This window comes from Furipterus horrens, unplaced genomic scaffold (assembly GCF_987537825.1).
Source record: "Furipterus horrens unplaced genomic scaffold, mFurHor1.1.pri manual_scaffold_6, whole genome shotgun sequence".
In the NCBI taxonomy this organism is placed as follows: domain Eukaryota; kingdom Metazoa; phylum Chordata; class Mammalia; order Chiroptera; family Furipteridae; genus Furipterus; species Furipterus horrens.
Window position 1 is genome coordinate 57,356,125 of NW_028327176.1, and position 25,744 is coordinate 57,381,868.

Sequence of the window (25,744 nt, forward strand, 5' to 3'; positions counted from 1 at the left end):
ATTTAGAACCTTGTTTTAACTATAATGGATTTCTTAACAAAAAGATAAGGAATAAGACACATTTTTTCAGTGTGGGAATAGAGGAGTGGGTAGAAGATATTATCTTTTCTTGGATTACTTAGGAAATAAATCTTAATGGAAGTGAGGCAATCCAAGACTAAGCAGAAAACAACAAAACTTTTCAACATTTGTAAATATTTGGTTTTAGATCTTTTGGAGACTCTGGATAAGAAATAGAGGGCAATTTACACTAAAAAAAAGTTTCCACAATTAGTCAATTTTATCACAATTTTTCCTTTGCCCTGTAGATATCAGAAACTCAGAGATAAATAGGGCTGGATGAAGATGGATTTTGATGCTGAGATTCAAACAATATTTATGAGAAATAGAAAGGAAAAGAGGAAAACAATTAGATTGAGCATTGTGATTAATCTATGTGTTGTAGAAAAGGAATGGGGTCACTCTGAAGTAGTTTGAAAGGAATTGGAAGACACTAAAGAGAGATGGCCGTAGGCCCCAGAGAAATGAGGGGCAGAATAAAAGACTTTCATGGTCTCAGGAATTTAAAAACTGCCAAAAGATCTGGTTTGGGAAAGGAGCACATGGCTCATGATACAGTTCCTCTTAACAGCATCTCAAGGATGCAGTCCCCAGTAGTCTAAACAGTTTTTGTCCAGTTACCTATTGAGAGGGATTTTCTAAAAGTAATAACTAAGAGAATAAAGTGACAATCTGCAGAGAGGCAGAATTCTTAGATTGAAGGGATTTTAGAGTAGAAAGCATAAACAGTGAGCTCCAAGGCCAAAACATGACAGCACAGAGCTCAGAAGACCTTAAGATATTTCAAGGAATGGAAAACACTCAGTGAAGGGCATAAAGCAGGCACTATGGGACATTTATATTATAACATTTACTTGGAGAACTGCCTGTGATTGGCATGAGAAACTCTGTATGCATAGAGATTAGATGTTGTTTCACTAGTCAAGGCTCATTATTAGTCATTGAGCTACTACAAACAGTTAAAAGGAAATGGAAGTTATAAATGTTTGGCATCTTAATGTCTAAATTTTTTTTTTTTAATGCAGGTGTGTTTGACATGTTCTCTTGGAGTGAAAAGACATTCTAAGTGGTGTTTTTCCCTCAGGATTTTGGAAGCATAGTGTCAAGTTCTCCCAATTAAGAGTAATGTTCACAGGTATTGATTTCTGACTAAACCAGCATGGATTGACTTACCATTTGGTCAAATTCAAAATTTAAAAAAAACACAAAAGTTTTTTTTTTTCTTTCCTCCTGTTTTCTTTGTCTACCATCTTACTCCCAAATAACATTATTTGTTCTACTCTGGTACTATTAGTGTATTTTTAGGTTTTATAAATTTGGAGTTTTGGAGAATAAAATGTATTTAGGAAACAGAGGAAAATGTTGTTTCAGAGATGGATACTTCCAATCTTTCCCATTTTCACTCTGGAAGCTTAGAAATCTGAAGTGGTTCTCAAAAATATACATGAATTGTTGAAGTGGGAAGCCCTGGAGAACAATTCACATCCCGTGTGTGATCTGAGTAAAATCCTTCTAAGTGGGACCAGGTCTATATAGAAAATGATGAAGGAGGTGGGATGCTTTGTTGGTATTCTATTCCTAAATTTATCTATGGGGAAAAAAATAGTTAATTTTGTTTTAAATTTAATTCTCTGTAGGAACTGAATGGAAATGCTGATGGAAGAGTTGACATATTGAAATTTTATACTATGCTGGTAAATTGGAGGCATTGTATATTTTAAACACTTTATTATCAAGACTTTTACTCTCACCTGCTGTACTTTGTATAATCTGTCTTCAGAGCTTTAGTGGACACCTGAGCTGTCATAATTTGGACAGAGGGTCTCTATGGAGTAAAATATGTGCTTTGGGATAAACAACCTATCTTGATAGATTTCAGAAAAAGATAAAGAAAAAGATATTCATAGAATGTTTTGAAGAATCTAAAAATTCTTATCTGTTTTTTCTATGTTCTTAGAGAAACTGACAGTGATCACAAAAATTTAACAGAATGTTTTTTATATTTGCTGATGTTCTCCAATGATGGGAGGACCCAGACCACAGAGTGATTCATAAACCTATACTTCCACTTCTTTACTCAAAGGGAGACTAATGGCTAATGCTTCTTTACATCATTTATTGCCCCTACAAAAGTCTAGGTAGAGGATGAAGATATATATTTGGCCAATTTGCTAGAGAGTAATTCCTGGTATTATTTCACTTTTTGTTTATTTCCCCTGATGTCTTTGGCAGGTAGTTTAGTTATATGTGTCTGTAGTTGTTTCTTACTTAGGGGGTAAGGCCTAAGTTAAACAGTTTTGTTTAGCTTTTCTCTATAGATTTGTCAAACTTAACTCATAAAAATACAGGACACAGATGCAGTGGACATATTTTTTTCTTATTCCTCTATTAAGTACAACTAAATCACATACCAATTATATATAATATATTAAACAAACATAAGAATGTACTGAAAAGCAGAAATAAGAAGGGCTCTTGGAAGTCAAGAAATGGTATGGTGACATCATTTTTTTTTTTGTCTCATAGTTGAAGAAGATGGTGACCTGAAAGTGTAAATGTAGGAAGACCAAACCAAACCTAACCAAAATAAATAAATAGATAGAGAAAAAAAGAAAGAAAGAAAGAAAGAAAGAAAGAAAGAAAGAAAGAAAGAATGTTCTGACAGAATTCTTTTACCTTTAGCCAAAAGACCAGGAAAAATGCAACCTAACAAGACAGAGAAGTTTTAGACAATAAATTCCTGTCATGTGCCATAGAAAAAACTATTCCCCGCATGAGCAAAAGTTAAGTGGGAACATAGACTTCGTCCTCTCAGGTTGTTAGAATGGTGTCAGAGATGACAAGTATGTAGCCAAGATTTTCCTTCTTGCCAGTCTTAAGGAGATTCTCCAACTCTGTGGTATCAGTGAAGGTTATATAAGAATTCCAGGCTTCACCTCCACATGACAGTAACAAGGTGCTTTTTCCCCTCGCTTTTAGTGTGGTGTCAAAGGAGGCTTGGTGGAGAATCAAGACTTTTACCATTGCACAGAAGTAATAAGGCCACCTCTGTTGTGATGTTACATGGTTGTCATTGGAGACCACAGAAAGAATTGGAGGTTTTATCTTTTTGCTCAGTACCAATGTGCTCCTATCCAGAAGTAATGAGCAATAGTAATTGTGGGTGTCAAAGTATGTCAAGTATAGAAGCTTAACTTCTATCTCTACTTTAAAACAATGCCTGGGTGGTATCAAAGCCAACTAGAAAAAAATGTCAACATAAGATGCATTATCTGAATATAATACAAAATATCCAGATTTCAAATAAGAAATAATAATCAAACCAAGAATCAGCGAAATCTCAAACTGAATAAAAAAAGACAATTGCTACATGCCAACGTTGAAATGACAGAAATATTTAATTTTTTTCTCATTAATATGTTAAAGCAGCTATAATAAAATGCTTCAGTGAGAAATTACAAATATGTTTGAGACAAATGAAAAATATAAAGCTCTAGCAAAGAAATAGAAAGTGTCAGCAAAGCAAGAGAAGACATAAAGAAGAAACAAATGGAGATTTTAGAACTGAAACACATGTAATTTAAATGAAAATATTTGCAGATAAACTTAAAAGCATAATTTAGCAGAGGAAGCAAAGCAAATAATTGGTAAATTGGAAAATAGAGCAAGAGAAATTAATTTGAATAATAGAAAGAAAATAGCTTTAAAAAATACAGTTGCTTAGAAGTATGTGGGTCCATATTAAGAGATAAAATACTTGTTTTATTTAATTCCTATATGGAGAGGAGACAAGAGGTTGTATTAAAAAAGTAATTGAGAAAATAATGGCTGAAAAAGTCCCCAAACTTGACAAAAAATGTAAATATACAAATTCAAGAAGCTGAATGAATCCCAAACAGGATAAAGCTGAATAAATCCATGACAAAACACATCACAATTAAACTTCTAAAAATTAAGAACAAAGAAAAAAGTCTTGAAAGAAGTCAGACCAAAAAAAAAAAAAATGACACTACACATATTTAAGAAATCCAAATAAATAATGTATTTCTCATCAGAAATTGCAGAGCCAGAAGGAAATGGCATGCTATATTTCAAGTACCGAGACAAAAAAAAACAAAACAAAACGAACATACATACAAACAAAAACACTACACAGGAAAAAGATTCTTTAAAATGAAGGAGAAACAAAATATTTCACATGAAGAAAACTTTTAAAAAATGTGTAATTAGCAGGACTACACTAAACCAAATAATTAAACAAGCTCTGTTAATAAAAAGGAGTCTTATAATGTTAGAAAGAAAGACCACAGTAAGCAAAAATATGAGTGAACATAATAGACTTTCTTTCTCCTTTGAGTTCTCTAAGTTATGTTTGATGATTGAAGTAGGAAACTGGAACCTGCCCAATATGTTTCTAAATATTTGTAGAGAAAATATTTAAGGCAACTATATAATTAATAGGAGAGTATAATAGAATGTAAAGGGAGGTAAGATTTCTATACTTTACTCAAACTGTTAAGTAACAGAAAGAGTGTGATAAGTTCTTATATAGAGTGTAAAAACTACAGAGATTACTAAAATATATTTTAAAAGATACACTCAAAAATACTATAGATAAATCAAAATAGAATTAAATGTTTCAATAATCCACAGAAATTCAAGAAAAATAAACAAATAAAATATAGAGATAACAAAAGAAAAACAAAAATAAAATTTCAGGTTTAAGTCCTAATATACATAACATTGGGGAACATGATTTTTGTTGAGTTAGATCTGACACTTGTTTTTGACTAACTTTAGGAATCTGAATCCAAAAATGACCAAGTTTTTCTCTATCACATCAACTTTTTAAGGTATGGGACACCGACCCTTTATTCCCAAAATCATACAAAATGTAATACAAAGGGAAATAAGTAAAAAATGAACCTGAATATACTTTTTATTTAGAGTTATTTTATTCACATAAAGGCTGTATATTGTTACTGTAGAGTTATTTTATTCATATAAAGGCTATATATTGTTACTGTAAGTCCAATTTTGTACAAACAGTAAAGTTCTGCTGCCAAACATACATATAAATGTATTTTATCTTTTCAAATGACAGGCTAGGAAATGCCAAAATGAGATACTTGAGACAGTCTCTTTCAGTTGGCAAAGCTTTAACAAATTGCTTCATGAGACTTAGTTTTATGTACAGAGGTGGGAATATAATGTTCTTCCTGTCAACAAGTGGCTCATGTAGAAGGTTTGGATCACCACCCAATGCTTCTCACAAGCTCTGCTGTCCCACATACACAGAAAACAGGGATACTTGGTGTATCTGCATTGCTGACCAAGAAGGAAGCAGACCATTTTAAGGTCAACACAGATGATTCAATTGTTCTTGTGTTATATTGCAATGGATCAATGACTTTTTATGTCTTCATATTGTTCAGAAAAACAAACTGACTGGCCAATTGGGACTGCACCAAACAAATTGCCATTGTGAAGGAGGACACAATTCAAGTTCCACTTTGAGCTATCAATGAACAGTCACCATTCAATCTCATTCTAGACTAGAATTCCTGATTCCTCCATTAAACCATGTGTTGTGGCAATACACTAAGCCACTGTCACTTTGAAAGTACTGCAGAAATGCACTTTCTCTTGACTGAAAGTAGGATACCTTTGCTCCTTTTTCAAGCAAGTTTTTCTCATGCAGTCTTGATGCTAGGAGTTCTGAAGCCTCTTTGGATAGTCCCAAATTTCATGCCAAATTATTCAACTCATGCTGATCAAATCCCTTATGAATTGAGTCATCTTCAGTTACAAAATCTTGATCATTGCTGTCACTTAGTTCTTCACCATACTCCTGTTTTTTGAAAGAGGATAGTTCAATGAAAACTGGCACTGGGATTTCAGCTAAATGAGGCACGGGGCATATAGCTGATGGTAGGCTAGGATACTCTATTTTATATTTATTTTTCTTGTTATATCCTGACACTTTCACTATACAAAAGTAACAGTCACTTGAATGATCTCTGGGCTCTCACCAAACCATAGGTACACCAAGTGGCAACTTATCATATGTTCCCTTCGTCCACATCTGTACACTCTTGACACACTGCTTGCACACCTTGCGAGGGGCCCAAGACTTACCTTTATCACCAAGTTTTACTTTAAAAATATGCAAAATCGGCTTGCCTGACAAATGTGCTGTTTGTCCTTAAACTGGGAATGATGAAACTGCCACAGGATATAACAAAACCAATCAGGGTTGTTTAGGCACTTACGATGAGAAATAGCAGAGGCAGACATGATCTGAAGGAAAGGAAATAAGTATGTATGTAAATAAAAATATAAATTCTGCTAACTCCTTGTATACAGACAAGAACTCAGACTACACTTTGGAACACGATTCAATATATAGAGCGGCACACAACCTCTCACCACACTGTCTCATGTGTAACTGAATAGCCTAGACAAGTAGGAACCTGTCACTGCTCTCCAAGGTCACCCTTCTACCCTTCCCACTTGAGGGAGGTTTGCTCTCAGCCAATAGAAGAGCGCTAGTGCTTCCCTCAATCCAGGCTCTATCCAGCCTAGAGTGGTTGCATGGAGATAAGCTGTAGAGAAAAACTTGCCATGATAGAAGAAAACTAACTGCAGTTTTGAAATCACCATGCCTATTTAAGTCTAAAAAATCTGAAAAATTGAACCTAACAGGAATGGTATTAAAAATTGTTCCCCTGTGTAATTATATATATATATATATATATATATATATATATATATATATATATATATATATATATATATATTCCGCTGCCTTGCGGCATACCTCTTCAGGGGAAAGGCTAAGGGAGTAAACCCTGACAGAAAATCCGGAGCCGGAGTCCCTAAGGCGGTTTGACGCTGTAGTCAACACCGGCAACTCCTGCGGCGCACCTGAAGCCAAGCTGTATTGACTCCGTCTTTCCCTTGGACCCTTCAGCTGCGAAGAGAGGTGGGGTCTGCTGCATGGGCAACAGCAGACCCTCCATATCACCCTGCCCAGGCTCTGTAGCTTCAGCGTCATCGCAAGATGTCGATTCAACACGGGAGGAGACAGATACGATGTCACTCCCGAGTCGGACTGCACAGCCATTCTCGGCGGTGCAGATAGACTCTTGAGAAGCTACACCATCGTCTCTCGAGACGGACGGCTGCCGACGACGATATATATATATATATATATATATATATATATATATATATATATATATATATACACACACATATACATATATAATCATATATATAACATTATTTGCACTAAATGGAAATTAGTCTAAATTTATTAATTTGAAAAATATTGACAGTGAATTAAATATGGTCCAACTATAGTTATATATAATAAACTTATTTTCAATATAAATATATAGTCAGGTTGAAAGTAAAGGGATGAAACATTATATACCAATGGTCATCAGTAATCAACAATAAACAGTAATCAGAAATCACTTTATTAATAATGAGTAAAGTAAATGTTACAGCAAAGAAAATCACCAGAGACAAAAATAAGCATTATGTAATGATAAAAGTGTCAACCCATCAAGAAGACTAAATGTGTACAGTAAACAACCATGCTAAAAAGTATCTGAAGCAAAAAATAATTAAATTAAAAGTAGAAATAGACAAATTTGCTACTATAGTTGGAGACTTCAACACTCTTCTTTTTACAATTGATAGGACAACTAGGAAGAAAATCATAAAGAATATAAGAAAGCTTAAGAATACCAATAATCAATAAAACCTAATCAATGTCTATAGAACACTCTATCCAACAACGAAATTCACATTCTTTTCAACTGCCAAAGAAACCCCATATACGTACTGAAATATCTAGTCCCAAGACTATATCTTTTAAGCATCAGAAATTTAATTCAGTAACAGAAACATCAAAATAAAATCACCACTTACTAAAAACACATTTCTAAATAATTTATGTGTCAAGTATAAAATGTCAAGGTAAATAAGAAAAATATGTATATATGAACTAAATAAAAATATATAAAAATTTGTGGGATGCAGCTAAAGCAGTAGTAAGAAGGAAAGTCATAGCATTAAAGACGTGTTAGTAAGGAATAAGAGCCTTAAAATAATAATCTAAGTTTCCACATCAACTACATGGAAAATAGAAGGGAGAAATAAGCCCAAAACAAACATAAGGGAAAAAATTAGAAAGCAATAAAACTTAAAAAAAGAGAGAGATAATAAACAAAGAGCCTGTTCTTTGGAAAGACCGATATAATACATGAAATTTTAGTAAGACTGACTTTTCTGACTCCCGAGCTTGCCCTCTCTCAGGCTCTGACTTCTGAAGTGGCTGATTCTTCCTCTCAGGCTCTTCTTCCTCAAGGAAGCCAGGATGATCATGTTGTAGCTGCCTGCATTTGCCAGTGGATTGTATTTTGTATGGGATGGAATTCGGGACACAGCCTAGGATTGGGCTGGCTTGGCATAGGGCAGCAGGTTTAGTCTTTGGGTGTTCTAGAGGGAATAGGCTCTGAGGCAGAAGCCTGCCATTCTTTTGGAATTGTGTAGCTTTTGTGTTATTATGTTGTTTTAGTTTGTAAACTAACCCTACAGAAACTAATAGGGGAAAAGATAGGAGAATCCAGGTGTTAGAGTTTAGCCTTAACTGATAGGCTCAAGTAATTAAAGCTGCAGACACTGCTTTTGAATAAAGATTACTTTTCTTTATCACCAAACCTTTGCCTCTGGAATTTTGCTTAGAGGGTGTCTTCAGGCAGCAGGATTCCAACTTGCTGTTTGGTAACAGTCTTAGATAAGAATAAGGGTGGTAGAGAAGGAGGGAAGGAGGAAGAGAGAGAGAAAGGAAGTGAAAGGAGGTGGAAAGGAAAGGAGATAATCTTATCATTTTCCAAATTCGGAAATCTAGGTATTTAGGTGGATAAAAAAACTAAAAAGAAACGTTTAGTGTTTAATAATCAACCAGCAAAAAGACTGTTCTGCTTCTCTTCTTAAGTCAGATATACAAAAATTACTACCCAAAAGTTTCTGTGATTGCCTTGTAGAAAAACAGGCACCTAGTGTAAAAATTATTTTTGGAGTGAGTTAGGAAAGAATTAAAATCATATAATTTTCTTTAATATTCTGTTTTTCCTCTACCACACATTTGATGATAGTCCTTACTGAGGGAGCACTGTTTGCATTTGTTTTCTTTTGTTATTCAGTTATCACAACTCTCTTTTAATGTAGAATTCCAAGCAGATAAGAGGAATCTTAGATAACTCAGTGGCAAGATCACTAGTAAGGCACACTCTTGAATGAATGAGCGAGCTACCAATATCAAGTAAATAGATGTGAGCACTCTGGTTTATACAGGTAAGATATCTGGTTCACAGTGGACATTATTTCCTAATGACTAATGTTATGGGATCCTGCTACCCCTTGTTTCTTGGCAAGCCCACTAGGAATACTATATATAACTCATTATCTTGGGTTAATAACTTCACAGAATTTAATTACTTTACATATGCATTTTAGAAAAAGATGAAAAAGTGCTAGTCTCAATACAAATTGGCATTAACATTGGAAAATAAAAATAATTGTCTCCTCTTGCAAGAAACACTGGGTATACCATCTAATGTAACTCATTACAAATGGCAGCATATTTCACACAGAAGGTATTTATACACCAGGCTAATAGGCAATCAAGGCTTTGAGAAAAATAGATACCAATATGCAGTGGGACAAATTCAAGGAAACCTAATTCCATTTACATTAAACAAATAAAGCAAATTCCATCAGAGATGCAAAAAAAATGCAGGGACAGCCTTACAGGCATACTAGATGAATTGTAAAATTATTTCAACGTGTAAGTCAGGCTTTTCCTCAAAATAATCTCTGATTGCATTTGTGATAATGTGATTTTATACAAAGTGATATATATTTGGTTTCTATCCCTTTCTAGTAACAGAATTCCTAAAAACCATTGGAACTTCCTATATGATAAAACCAAGCCCTTTTTGACCTGACCACACCTGAATTTATGTTAATAGAGTGATTTTTGAAAACTGCTAGATATCCACATGATGGGGGCTGGTTGCCAGGAAAATGAAAGTATGATTAGAACCTGGGAACTTTTAAGTCCAATTTCAGACACTGGAGGTTGACTTAATCACCAATGGCCAATGATTTAATCAATCATGCTTACATAATAAAGCTTCATAAAAATCCCCAAGGCACAAAGTTTGGAGAGCATCCTGGTTGGTCAACAGGCAAAGATGCTGGAGGAGGTGGAGGTGCTGGGAGGGTGGCACACCCAGAAAGGATGTGGGACCACCACACCCCTTCCTTCCTCCATACCTTGCTATGCATCTCTTCCATCTTCATGTTCCTGAGTTATAGCCTATAAGATAAATCATAAATATAGTAAATAAATTTACTCTTTGTTTCATAAACTGTTATACCAAAAGATGGAAACCAAGGAGTGGGTTGTGAGAACCTTAGTTTTATAGACAATCTGTCGAAGCCCAGGTGACAACCTGGACTTGCAGTTGGTGTCTGAAATGGGGCAGTCTGGTGGAACTGAGCTCTTAACCCATGAGATCTGAAGCTATCTCCACTTAGTATTAGAGTTGAGTTCAATTTAGGACACTCACCTGGTATCAGAGAATCGCTTGATGTGGAAACCCTTCCACAGATCTGGTGTCAAAAGTGAACTATTGAAAGTAGAGGAGGAACAGAGAAGTTTTTCTTTTTTGTGTGAACTTAAAATGATTGTAAATTGTGCAGGCTTTTCAGAAGACAACATGTGGATATCACACATGCTATACTCATCACAGGGAATAATCATAATTCAGATTTCAGAAGTTGAATAAAAGGTCATAAGACCAGCAGGAAAGTGACTGTGATGCAAAGTCACTGACTGTTCACCAGACTTTAGTTTAACAAACGCGTTTGGCTGCTAAACATCAGACACTTGCTCTATAGACAGTGAGTAAAGTGAGGTGTACACACAGGCCTATGAATAATAGAATAGATAAGAACATTGTGTTTAATGATAAAGGACCTACATGTTGAAATCAAAATGACCTGTCTTCAAAACCTACTGCAATTTCTAAGAAGCTCTGTGGTCCAAGGTAGGGTCAGCAACTTTTACTCTTGAGGATCAGATAGTAAATATTTTAAGCTTTATAAACCACATTTGATCTCTGACACAAATTGTGTGTGTGTGTGTGTAAAATCCTTAAATTTGTTTACTCATTAACAATAGGTTGTGTGATATACTTGGTCTATGGGCTGTATTACCAATCCCTGCTCTAGGACAAGTTACTTATCTTTAGTGTGGCTCAATTTTCTCATCTTGCAATGGGAATAATACCTCTATTGCAAAGCTGTATTAAATATTAAATAATATAATGATTGTAGAGCATTTAAAATGTGATATCTGTTCACTAAATGGTAGGAGTTGGGGTTATTATGGTAGTTGTCATAATTAAGTAGTTTAGTTTTACATTTTTATTGTAAGATTACTATTACTTTTGTTTTACTAAAACATTATGATTATAAAATTATAAAATTCTTATTATTTTATTCTCCAGAGTTTTGTGGTGTTCTTCTGAAAAATACTATGTGCATTTGGAGGGAGAGGGAACCCACAAGAATTATTCATCTCTAGTAGATATAATAAATAGCTACACAAAGAAAAGCAGTAGATATAATAGAAAGCAAAATCATGAGGTCATTTAATAAACTGCTGAGGAGCACATGCAGTATGTTATTTCTAGCATATACATTTAGTGTGGGATTACATATGATGTACCCCCTGGCTGGTTTGGCTCAGTGGATTGAGCGTCGGCCTGCGAGCTAAGTGTCGCTGGTTCGATCTTCCAGTCAGGGCACATCAGAGAAGGAAAACTCTGACTCCAAAAAAAACCTCCGCTGCCTTGCGGCATACCTCTTCAGGGGAAAGGCTAAGGGAGTAAACCCCGACAGAAAATCTGGAGCCGGAGTCCCTAAGGCGGTTTGACGTTGTAGTCAACACCGGCAACTCCTGCGGCGCACCTGAAGCCAAGCTGTACTGACTCTGTCTTTCCCTTGGGCCCTTCAGCTGCGAAGAGAGGGGGGGTCTGCTGCATGGGCAACAGCAGACCCTCCATATCACCCTGCCCAGGCTCTGTAGCTTCAGCTCCACTGGAGAGGACACTCCAGTGTCATCGCAAGATGTCGATTCAACACGGGAGGAAACAGATACCGTGTCACTCCCGAGTCGGACTGCACAGCCATTCTCGGCGGTGCAGATAGACTCTTAAGAAGCTACACCATCGTCTCTCGAGACGGACGGCTGCCGCAACATATGATGTAGCATCCTAAATGTATACACTCAGTAAAATATGACAGTCTTTCCCTCACCAAACTTTAGTCAGGCTCTTCTGAATTATCTTCTCAACTAGGCCTTGACTTTTGCACCTACAATCCTACTTTTCTTTGCATGATTTTAGCAAGAATCATGCTAGGTCGATTTAGGCAGAATTCCCCCACCCTCCATACATGACTAGGTTCCTTGATGATGTTTTATCACCTTGGATGGCCTTCAGCAAAAATCCTATTGGATTAGTTTAGCCAGAATCTCTTCTTACCTCTGATATTTTCTCTTAGTAATTTCCTATCCTCCCAAAACACATATTCCGCTCCTTGTCTATAAATTCTCTCTTTTTCTTGTATTCAAAGTTGAGCCTAATCTCTCCTCCTTACTACAAAACAAACAAAATAAAACAAAAAACAAACAAAAGAAAACAAAAAACGAACAAACAAAAACACATTGTATTGTAGTAATCTCCTGATAAAGTTTGCCTTGCTGTTCTTTATCAAGTGTCATGAATAATTTTTTTTTCCTTAACTAGTATCACATGTAGGGTTAAAAAGGGATAGACCATATAGAACCTTTTCAACATTATAAATCAATGGACATTATCCCCTTGGAAAGAATTAAATAGGATTGGACAAAGGATTTGAAGTATGGGAGTCACTTGAGCTTGACTCTTTTTAATATTGGGCAGTTACGTGGGCATGTCACTTGACCAAGGTAAAAAGGTTACTCTATCTGGAAAGTAGAGAATGAGTTGAATAAGGCAAGGTTTAGACTAAAAACAATGAAACCAGTTAGGAACTGGTCAGATCAAAGATAATGAGTGTCTGAAATGTAAGGCTATATGGATAGCATAAGATTGTGGGTAGGATTTTAAAATATTTTCAAGAAATAGTGTTGGATTTTATCTAGTGCATGCTAGAGAGGTATCTGGAATAAATCCTGAGCTTCTGGCTCAGGTGTTACTTGGATGAAAAAACATTAATAAAGATTACAATGACAAGAACAGTTGCAGATTGGAAAAAGAAGATACACTCAAACTGGGACATGTCTAGTTCAATGTCTACCAATGGTACTTATCTGGACATGTCGGAAGTTGGTTATAGATTTAGTTTTGAAGACCAGAACTGAAAATAGATATTCTTAAGTCACTTTATCCAGATGATTTTTTAAACCATGAAGGTGAGTAAATTTGATTAGGAGAATAGATGGAGCAAGAAGAAATACGAGCAGAAAAAAATGTGGGTAAAAAATGTTTTGTATTAAAACCAAAACAAAGGATTCATTTTGCAGCTGTGGTTGACATAAACTATGCTAGAGGAAAAATGGTGCAAAGATTAAAAATCATGCAGAAATTGACAGGTTAACCTACTAATAGGCTCTGGAAATATTACAATTAAAAAAATAAATATATTTCATAATTTCCAAAAATACAATTTCAATATGCTTTAAAATTAATTCAGTACAAATCTTGCAATTATAACATCAAATCATGATGCAGGAAGAAATTAGGAAGCCTGATATAGCAGGTAAAATTTCTATTCTACCTGGTGCTAAATGAAACTGTCCTTTCTTTGCATACTCATTATCTCCCATTATCTATAAATAATGAGGTTAATTAAATGCAGATCTTTCCGCTAAAGCAAATACTGTTCTTTTTACTAATTATATGATCTTATTGGTTGTTGACTTGGAATGGAAAGAAAAATAAAAGAGGTATTAGGATATGTATGCCAATGTCAACATCAATTACATCAAAATCAGAAATGTTGTATTCACCATTAGAAACTGATCTTTCTTAAATAATTTTACATAGCTAGACAATATACTCAGAAATGCTGATGTTTTATAAACCACAGGCAGCTTTTTCAATATATACAGCAGGCTGTTGGTAGCTTTCCAAAATACTTTGCAGACCAAAATATTCATATGGCACAAACACTTGAGGTCACATATAATAAATATTGAGATTAAATCAGAAAATATGATTCTTTTTGTTCCTAATGTTCTAAATTGCAACAGTCAGACAACACCAGCTACATCAAAATACTACCTGTATACATATTTTGATATTTGGTATAATTTGGTATAATTGACCCTAGTAAAGAAAAGCATCATTATCATTACCAAGAGTACCTATTACAAATTTAATTATGTCACATAGTCTTCCCCAGTCTTCATATGAATTCACTCATTTAATTCTCATAACAACTGTATGGTTTAGATAAGATTATTATTTACCACTTAGCCCTGGCTGGTTTGGCTCAGTGGATTGAGCATCAGCCTGCGAGCTAAGTGTCGCTGGTTCGATCTTCCAGTCAGGGCACATCAGAGAAGGAAAACTCTGACTCCAAAAAACCTCTGCTGCCTTGCGGCATACCTCTTCAGGGGAAAGGCTAAGGGAGTAAACCCCGACAGAAAATCCGGAGCCGGAGTCCCTAAGGCGGTTTGACATTGTAGTCAACACCGGCAACTCCTGCGGCGCACCTGAAGCCAAGCTGTATTGACTCTGTCTTTCCCTTGGACCCTTCAGCTGCGAAGAGAGGGGGGGTCTGCTGCATGGGCAACAGCAGACCCTCCATATCACCCTGCCCAGGCTCTGTAGCTTCAGCTTCACTGGAGAGGACACTCCAGCATCATCGCAAGATGTTGATTTAACATGGGAGGAGACAGATACCGTGTCACTCCCGAGTAGGACTGCACAGCCATTCTCAGCGGTGCAGATAGACTCTTAAGAAGCTACACCATCATCTCTCGAGACGGACGGCTGCCGACGATGATTATTTACCACTTCTGAAGATGAGGATGTACAGACAGTGTAAATAATTTGTCCAAGTATTTGCATAATATGGAACAGTTAGTAAATAGCAAATATAAGCTTTATACATAAGGCAGTATGTTTCCACAGTCTGTTGCTGTTTTCAGTAGACAGTTATTAAGTACCCAGGCAAAGAAAGCTACATAGGTATTATTCCTCTCTCTACTAAGATCTAAAGAGATATACCTCAGTGCTTACAGAAGTTACAATAAATAGTAAGACTCATCATTCACTCAAACATTTATTATTTATCTGTTAAGTAGGATAGTGACATTACCTACCTCATAAATGTTGTTGTGACCTTTCAATATATTAATAATGGGAATTTCTGAAGAGTGTCTAACAGAGAAAAAAATATTGTAAAGGTACTACCTACTCTTGTCCTTATTATTATTACTGTTCAACAAGCTTTGAGAACTGCATAAAAGACTAAAGAAACAAAGACAAATAAAACATAAGCCCAACCAAAGAAATTAATGGCTGAGAAAGAGAATGAAGGGTATAATCAAATAATTACAATATACACTAGGTGCCATGATTAAAGTTATAAACAATGCATCATGGAAATGCAGAGGAGAAAGTCACAACTAGAATACTAACCCTGGAGCTGAGATATGATATTTATAAAATTCCATTAACATTAAAATCACAAGGTTGCTTTCTGTTATATTATAAGCATCCCAAATGGCAACTGATTAAACTTGACCTGAGTGAACTTTAAAAAGGATTAATTCTGATATAAGAGATGAGTGAAGGGTATGTTTTTTAAATTTCTAATTTATAAGTTCTTTAATTTCACACTAATTTAAATAAAACTACTTTAAATTGAGACAAGTCTCAGTAGAACTGGTCTATATTAATTGGGTATTTGCATTTGCAATTCATATTTGCTGACATATTTGGAGAGGAAGTTAAGAGAAGACAAAAATTACTATTTATTAAATGTAAAATATAATTTTATCCTCAAAGTACTCTTATAATAAAGATATCACTAATTACACTTAATAAAAGAAGAAAGACATTTTATTTCAAGAGGTTGAGTAACTTTCTCAAAAAAGTTTGTTAATAACTAACTTCAACTCAAATATAAAGAGTAACTCTGAGGATGAAAAAAATCCATGCTGTTTCTTATAATGTAGCCATCAATAATTATTGTCTAAGTTAGTACAACTGAATAATGGTCAGTTGTATATGGTATTTAGTAATAGTATCATGATACAGGTTTATGTATATATCTCCAAGTTAACAAAAATCATCTTAATGATATGAAAAAATGTTTTTTTGATTAAACACTAATTCTTGGTAAAAAATATAAGCTACTAAAAATAGAACAGAATTTCCGTTATCTGATAAAATATATTCTATCAAAATCTATAGCAAAAACATATTTAATGAAACATTAGAAACATTTTCTTTAGAGGTTTGAAGATGATGGAGGAGTGAGGGGAGGCTGCACTTTCTTGCTCCCGAGACCTGTCTGTAGTTTGGACTTATTGCAGACAGAACATCTCAGTTAATGTCTGGATACTGGCAGGACTTAAGCCTTGGCACTGCTGGATCAGAGAAGACCACCTGGGAGCAACCTGTTTGGTAAGGATAGCAGAGGAGAAAGGGATGAGATGAGATTTATGACTGGGTTAGCTTCTCTAGCTGTGGCTGGAAGTACACAAAGACTTTTTAGTGACCACAGGCTTCCCCAGAGAGGAATCGAAAGGAGAATGGATCTCTGCCCACTGGCAAAGCCAGGAGTGGGCCAGGTGGCATCTGGCACTGAGAGGCAAGAAACAGTGTAGTGCTGTGTATGTATGAATGTGTTTTCCTTTTTCTCTTTTGCTTTTTGTGGAGTGGGGAAGAGAGGTGAGGGGTGGGGCTAGATTCTTGAGGAGTGCAGGCCCAGAAGTGCACTCACCCACTCCCCAACCCTACCCCTGGGCCCAAAGAGCACACACAGGGAAGTGGCCCCTGTCCATCTGCCAGCCAAGGCACACAACCAACTTGCTGGCTGCCAAGCTCAGGTGACCCCTGGGCCTGTCCCAACAGGCACAAAATCAATGTGCCAGCCACTAGGCATAGACGCCCACCTCCGCCGTGCTCAGGCGCCTGTGGACCTGCCCCAACAGGAGCAAAATCAACTTGCCGGCACACAGGCCACCATGCACAGGCACCCCTGGCCCACCCCAATAGGCACCAAACTAACACGCTGGTAGCTGCACCCAGGCGCTACCTGGACAAGCCCCAGTGGGTGCAAGACCAGCAGGCTGGCCGCAGCGCATAGGCGCCCAGCACTGCCACACACAGGTGCCCATGGCCCAGCCTCAACGGACACAAAACTAACTCGCCCGCTGCTACATACGGGCACAGGCGCGACCTGGACCCACCTCAATGGGCATAAAACCAAAACACCACCCACCCCAATAGGCCCAAAACACACCTTCCCATTGGGGAGTAGAGGCCTCCCCTCGCTGGAACAGGAGAGCAACCAGTCTGCCTTGGACGCACCCGCCCCAGTGCAGAATGGGTCAACCTGCCCTTGGCCTTCACGAGGGAATGCACTTGCCTCTGACTGAGAACAAAGGACAGTGAAATGAACTAGATGCACTTTGTAATAAGTTTTGGGTGCTGGCTCTTGGGAAAGAGCTGGGAGAGCAGCAGACTAGGTCCCAGTACAGAATCATCCCCAGTGCTACAGGAGAAATCACTTAAGCAGACTGGTCCCCTCCAAGTGGTATCAGCTGGAGGCAGCAGCTCAACAACTGCATACAAGATGTTCACACCATAAAAACAGAAAATAAAAGCAGATCAATCTAAGAAGCAAAAACAAGACCAGTGCCCAACATGGGGAGATGGAATAACATCCCACCAAACAGAAAAAAAACTCCACCAAAAAGAAAGGAGGAATTCCCAGAAGGAGGGATAGATGACATAGAAACAAGCAGATATCAGACATGGAATCCAAAAAAATAGTAATGAGGAAGCTCAATGAACTTGACAAACTCAAAGAAAACTATAACAAACTCCAGGGGAACTATAAAGAGCTCTAAGAAGCTATATGGAACTTACTGAGAACTCGTCGTCGTCGGCAGCCGTCCGTCTCGAGAGACGATGGTGTAGCTTCTTAAGAATCTATCTGCACCGCCGAGAATGGCTGTGCAGTCCAACTCGGGAGTGACACGGTATCTGTCTCCTCCCGTGTTGAATCAACATCTTGCGATGACGCTGGAGTGTCCTCTCCAGTGAAGCTGAAGCTACAGAGCCTGGGCAGGGTGATATGGAGGGTCTGCTGTTGCCCATGCAGCAGACCCCCCCTCTCTTCGCAGCTGAAGGGTCCAAGGGAAAGACGGAGTCAATACAGCTTGGCTTCAGGTGCGCCGCAGGAGTTGCCGGTGTTGACTACAACGTCAAACCGCCTTAGGGACTCCGGCTCCGGATTTTCTGTCGGGGTTTACTCCCTTAGCCTTTCCCCTGAAGAGGTATGCCGCAAGGCAGCAGAGGTTTTTTGGAGTCAGAGTTTTCCTTCTCTGATGTGCCCTGACTGGAAAATCGAACCAGCGACACTTAGCTCGCAGGCCGACGCTCAATCCATTGAGCCAAACCAGCCAGGGGATACTGAGAACTACACCAGCATGAAAAAGGACATAGAAACTATCAACAAGAACCAGGAAAAATATGAAAAATACAAATTTTGAACTGAAGAATGCAGTAGGATCAATCAAAAGCAGGCTAAATGAAGCAGAGGAACGGATCAGTGAGTTAGAGGACAATGTAGAAAAAAATTCCCAAACAATGCAACAAAATGTAAAAAGACTGAAAAAGAGAGAAAAGGGTTTAAAAGAACTACAGGAAAACATGAGTTAAAATAACATTTGAATGATAGGGATAAAAGAAGGAGAAAAAGAGGAGCAAAAGATAGAAAACCTGATTGAAAAGGTAATGACAGAAAATTTTCCTAACTTGATGATAGAAAAAGCCATGCAAGTCCAGGAAACACAGAGGGTTCCAATGAAGATGAACCCAAAAAAGCCTACTCCAAGGCACATCATAAGTGAAATGGCAACATTCAAAAACAAAGAGAGAAACCTAAAAGCAGCAAGAGAAAAACAGCAAATAACATACAAGGGAGCTCCAATAAGGCTATCATCAGATTTCTCAGCAGAAACACTATAAGCCAGAAGGGAATGGCAAAAAGTATTTCAAGCAATGAAAAACGAAGGCCTGCAACCAAGAATACTTTACCCAGCCAGGCTCTCATTCAAAATGGAAGGTGAAATAAGAAGTTTACCAGACAAAGGAAGACTAAAAGAATACATCTCCACCAAACCAGCATTGCAAGAGATGCTAAAGAGAATGCTGTAAGAAAAAGAGGAAAAATAGAGAGCGAGAGAAACACAGGAACAAAGGGAAATAACTAAATACCAGTGTATAATAACCTTAAATGTAAATGGATTAAATGTTCCAATCAAAAGACAAAGTGTGGCAGAATGGATACGAAAACATGACCCACATATATGCCGTCTTAAAGGACATACCTCAAAAGAAAAGATTTACACAGACCGAAAGTGAAGGGATGGAAAAAAGCATTCCAAAAAAATGAACATTAAAAAAAAGCTGGCATAGCAATACTTATATCAGACAAAATGGATTTCACAGCAAAGGCCATAAAAAGAGACAAAAAAGGACATTTTATAATACTTAAGGGACCAATCCATCAAGAACATATAACCATCGTAAACATATATGCACCCAACATAGATGTACCAAAATATATAAGGAAAATATTGGAAGACTGCAAAAAATATATCAACAGCAACACACGTATAGTAGGAGACTTTAATACCCTACTGACAACAATGAACAGGTCTTTGAAGCAAAGAAACACCAAGGATATTGAGGCATTGAACAGACTTCTAGGCAAAATGGAATTAATTGATATATATAGAACTATTCACCCCAAAGAAGCAAAATATACATTCTTTTCAAATGCACGTGGGACATTTTCAAAGACCACATGGCAGGACACAAAACAAGCCTCAACGAATTCAAGAAAATTGAAATTATATCAAACATCTTCTCAGACCACAATGCCCTGAAACTAGAAATCAACCTAAAGGAAAAAACTCAAAAACATTCAAACTCATGGAGAATGAATAACATGTTATTAAATAATGAATGGGTTAACAATGACATCAAGGAAGAAATCAAAAAGTTTATGGAAACAAATGATAATGAGCACACAACAGCCCAAAACCTATGGAACACAGCAAAAGCAGTCCTGAGAGGGAAGTTCATAGCAACACAGGCCTACCTAAAAAGAACAGAAGAATCTCAAATAAAAAGTCTAACCCTACAGCTACAAGAACTAGAACAGCAACAAACAAAACCCAGAGCAAGTAGAAGGAAGGAAATCATCAAGATCAGGGCAGAATTAAATGACATACAGACTAAACAAACAATTTAAAAGATCAACAAAAGAAGGAGCTGTTTCTTTAAAAAGATAAACAAAATTGACAAGCCTATAACCAGGCTGATCAAAAAAAAAAAAGAGAGAGAGAACTCAAATAAACAAAATCAGAAATGAAAGAAAATATACCACAACTGATATCACAGAAATACAAAAGATTGTAAGAAATTACTACAAACAACTACATGGCAAGAAACTTGACAACCTAGATGAAATGGACAAATTTCTAGGAACATATAATCTTCCAAAACTAAATCAAGAAGAAGCAGAAAGCTTGAACAGACCAATAACAAAGAGTGAAATTGAAACAGTAATCAAAAAGCTCCCGGCACACAAAAGTTCTGGATGCGATTGCTTCACAGGTGAATTTTACAAAATACTTAGGGAAAAACTAACACATACCCTTCTCAGACTATTTCAAAAAATCCAAGAAGAGGAAAGACTCCCAAACTCTATCTATGAAACCAGTATTACCCTAATTCCAAAACCAGGTCAAGACACAACAAAGATAAAAAACTACAGGCCAATATCACTGATGAACATAGATGCTAAAATCCTCAACAGAATATTGGCAAACCAGATCCAGCAACACATTAAAAAGACCATACATCATGATCAAGTGGGATTCATCCCAGGGATACAAGGATGGTTTAATATTTGCAAATCAATGAATGTAATACACCACATAAACAAAATGAAAGACAAAAGCCACATGATCATATCAATGGATGCTGAAAAGGCATTTGATAAAGCAAAACACCTTTTATGATGAAAACACGCAGCAAAATGGAAATAGAGGGAGCATACCTCAACATAATAAAGGCCATATACAAGAAACCCAAAGTCAACATCATATTCAATGGAAAAAAACTGAAAGCATTCCCTCTGAGATCAAGAACAAGACAAGGATGCCCACTCTCTCCACTCCTATTCAATATAGTATTAGAAGTTCTAGCCATAGTAATCAGATGAGAAAAACAAATAAAGACATCCAAATTGGAAATAAAGAAGTAAAACTGTCACTATTTGCAGATGACATGAAAGTATATAGAAAACCCTATAGACTCCACGAAAAAACTATTCGACTTAATATGTGAATTTGGCGAAAAGCAGGGTACCAAGTCAATATTCAGAAATCGAAGGCATTTCTATATTTCAACAATAAAATATCAGAGATAGAACTTAGAAAAAAAATCCCATTTACTATAGCAAAAAGAAAAATAAAGTACCTAGGAATAAATTTAACCAAAAAAGAAAAAACCTGTACTTGGAAAACTACATAACACTGAAGAGAGAAATTAAGGAAGATACAAATAAATGGAAGCATATACCATGTTCATGGATGGGAAGAATCAACATGATAAAATGGCCATACTACCCAAAGCAATTCACAGATTCAATGCAATCCCTATTAAAATACCAATGACATATTTCACAGACTTAGAACAAATACTCCATAAATTCATATGGAACCAAAAAAGACCCCGAATAGCCACAGCAATCTTGATACAGATGAACACAATACCTGATATCGAACTATACTACAAAGCCACTGTGATCAAAACAGTCTGGTACTGGCATAAGAACAGACATAGAGATCAATGGAACAGAATAGAGAGCCCAGAAATAAACCCAGGCCTCTATGGTCAACTAATATTTGACAAAGGGGGAAGGAACATCAACTGGAGTGAAAAGAGCCTCTTCAACAAATGGTGCTGGGAGAACTGGACAGGGACTTGCAAAAAAATGAAACTATACCACCAACTTATGCCACACACCAGAATAAACTCAGGATGGATCAAAGACTTAAATGTAAGATGTGACACCATAAAAACCCTAGAGAAAAACATAGGCAGGAAAAGTTCAGATATCTCACATAATATTTTCACTGATACATCTCTTAAGGCAAAAGAAATAAAGGAAAAAATGAACAAATGGGACTACATCAAAGTAAAGATTTATGCTCAACAAAAGAAAACATCAGCAAGATGAAAAGGAAACCAACCATATGTGAAAACATATTTGCCAGTGATACATCAGCTAAGGGATTGATCTCCAAAACATATAAAGAACTTAAACATCTCAACACAAGGAAGACAGACAGCCCAATTAAAAAATGGGCAAAGGACCTGAACAAACACTTCTCCAAGGAGGATATACAGAAGGTTCAAAGGCATCTGAAAGAATGCTCAACATCACTAGCCATCAGAAAGATATAAATAAAAACCACAATGAGATACCACTTTACACCAGTCAGAATGGCCATCATCAACAAATCAACAAACAACAAGTGCTGGCGAGAATGTGGAGAAACGGGAACCCTACTGCACTGTTGGTGGGAATGCAGACTGGTGCAGCTACTGTGGAAAACAGTATGGAATTTCCTCAAAAAACTAAAAATGGAACTGCCTTTTGAACCAGCGATTCCACTGCTAGGATTATACCCAAAGAATCCTGAAACTCCAATCCAAAAAAACTTATGCATCCCTATGTTCATAGCAGTGCTGTTTACAATAGCCAAGTACTGGAAACAACCCAAGTGCCCATCTGTATATGAGTGGATCAAAAAACTGTGCTACATTTACACAACGGAATACTATGCAGCAGAAAGAAAGAAGGAACTCCTGCTATTTGCGACAACATGGATGGAACTAGAGAGAATTATGCTTAGCGAAATAAGCCAGACAATGAAAGAAAAATACCACATGCTATCACCTGATACAGGAGACTAATGAACACCACAAACAAATCAACAAAATTGAACAAGAACAGAGTTACAATTATCAGGGGGTAGTGGGGAGGGGGGAGTGAGGGCTGGGGGCAAGTAGGGAAAGGGTTTCACAAAGGAACTAATATAAATAACCCATGAACATGGACAACGGGGTCAGGATGGACTGTGGGAGAAGGGGTGGGCTGGGTCGGGGGTAGTAATGAGGGAAAAAGTGGGACAATTGTAACAGAAAAACAATAAAAAATTTAAAAACAAAGAAACATTTTCTTTAAAATTAGGAATAAGACCGGAATATTATCATTGCTTCTACCAAAAATTTTAATGCATATATAGTAAACTTGCCATTGTGATAAATTTATTTAAAATTTAATTATGTCTTCACTAAGAATAAGATGTTTCCTATATTGTAATCATATTGTTTTTTCCCAAATTGATATAGTGAATCAATGCAATTTCTATAAAAACTCCAGCTCAATTTTTCATGAAACTCGACAAGTTATTTGTCAATTAATATTGATAAACAAATGTTATACAGTTTTTATGGAGGAAATATAGATTGCTTTAGAATAGGGGAACAGAATCAAGAGCCAAAAATTTTATCTACTCATATTTAAGAGCATAATATATCATAGAACTAGAGATATATGACACTGAAAGAAATTACAAAGTTTATACATATAAAATATAATTTTAGGTACAGCTAAGTATTTTTTATTACATTTATTGTGGTGATATTGATTAATACGGTCATATACATTTTAAGTGTGCATTACTGTGATACACGATCTGTATATTGCATTGTGTACCCACCAACCATCGCAAAATTATCTCCTGTCACCATATATTTGGCCCTTTTACCTTCTACCATCTCTCCACCCCCTTCCCTCTAGTAACCACCATACTGTTGTTTGTCTGTGTCTCTGAGTTTCAGTTTTATATCCCACATATGACTGAAATCATATGGTTTTTAGCCTTTTATGACTGACTTATATTACTTAGCATAATATTCCGAGTCCATCTGTGTGGTTACAAATGGGAGTATTTCCTCTTTTATATGCCTGAGTATTATTGCAAACTTTATAAAGATCTCATAGACTTCTAGCCAAGATGGAGGTGTAGACAGACACACTGTATCTCCCTCCATAACTAAGAAGGAATACAGCTACCTCAAAACTAGAAACAACCAGAAGTTCCAGAAAATCAAACTGCATGGAAGTCCAGCAAACAAAGATATAAAGAAGAAATACTCATCCAGACAGGTAGGAGGGGCGGAGCTGGGGCGGACAGGACATGGTGTGGTGGCGCCAGAGGCTGCAGCAGCAGCAGGCTGGCAGAAAGCGCAGTCACACATTTTAAAAAGTCAGGAGGGACACCTGGGGAGTGTTCCCAGCTCCTCGCTAGACCTAGCAGCTCACGGTCCCAGCACCAGGGAAAATCTAGCCTCATTGCTTCTGATTGTGCAGAGCAGTGGAGGTTGGGGTGGAGGCAGAAACTGCCAGTCTCTCAGCAGAGTCCGCTTGTTTAAAGGGCCCCCATGGTCCTAGAACATCCACAGACCCACCCACTCTGGGAATGATGGCCAGGAGCAAAGAGGGAAAAAATTGAAACTACTGTAACAACATAATCAATAAAATACATAAAAAAAAAAAGAACTCATACAACGCAACACTAAACAAACAATCCAATTAAAAAATGGGAAGAGAACCTGAACAGACACCTCTCCCCAAAAGACGTACACATTTTTTTAAAATAGAAAAATCTTATCTTTTGAACAAGACACAAAAAGCACAAACCTTAAAAGAAAATGGGCTAATTTCGAAAGCAAAGATTTTCTAAATGTCAAGAGATACCTTGAAAATTTGAAAATATATGCCACAAGCTAGGATTAAAAAAAATGACGCATATAATTTTTAAAAAGTTAATACCCATAGTATATGTAGTATATATATTTGTGAACAATAAAACTTAAAAATAGCAAAGTTCTCAGCATAAAATGGACAAAGGACATCAATGTGCTTTTCATAGGACATGGAAATGACCAATAAAGATAAAAACACATAAAACATTAATATTCAGGAAATCCATAGTAAACCCCACTCAAATCCCACTTAATAAAAACCAGACTGACAAAAATTAAAAGGTCATCAAGTTTTGGGAAGAGCGTAGACCTGGAATGTGAATTCTTATTTATTGATGGGGAATACGTAAGGCTTCATAACACCTTTGGAAAGGAGGTATTTATCTCATAAAGATGAAGTTGTACATACCCTAAAATCCTAGCATCCCCCTTCCAAGAACATAGCCCAGAGAAAGTCTATA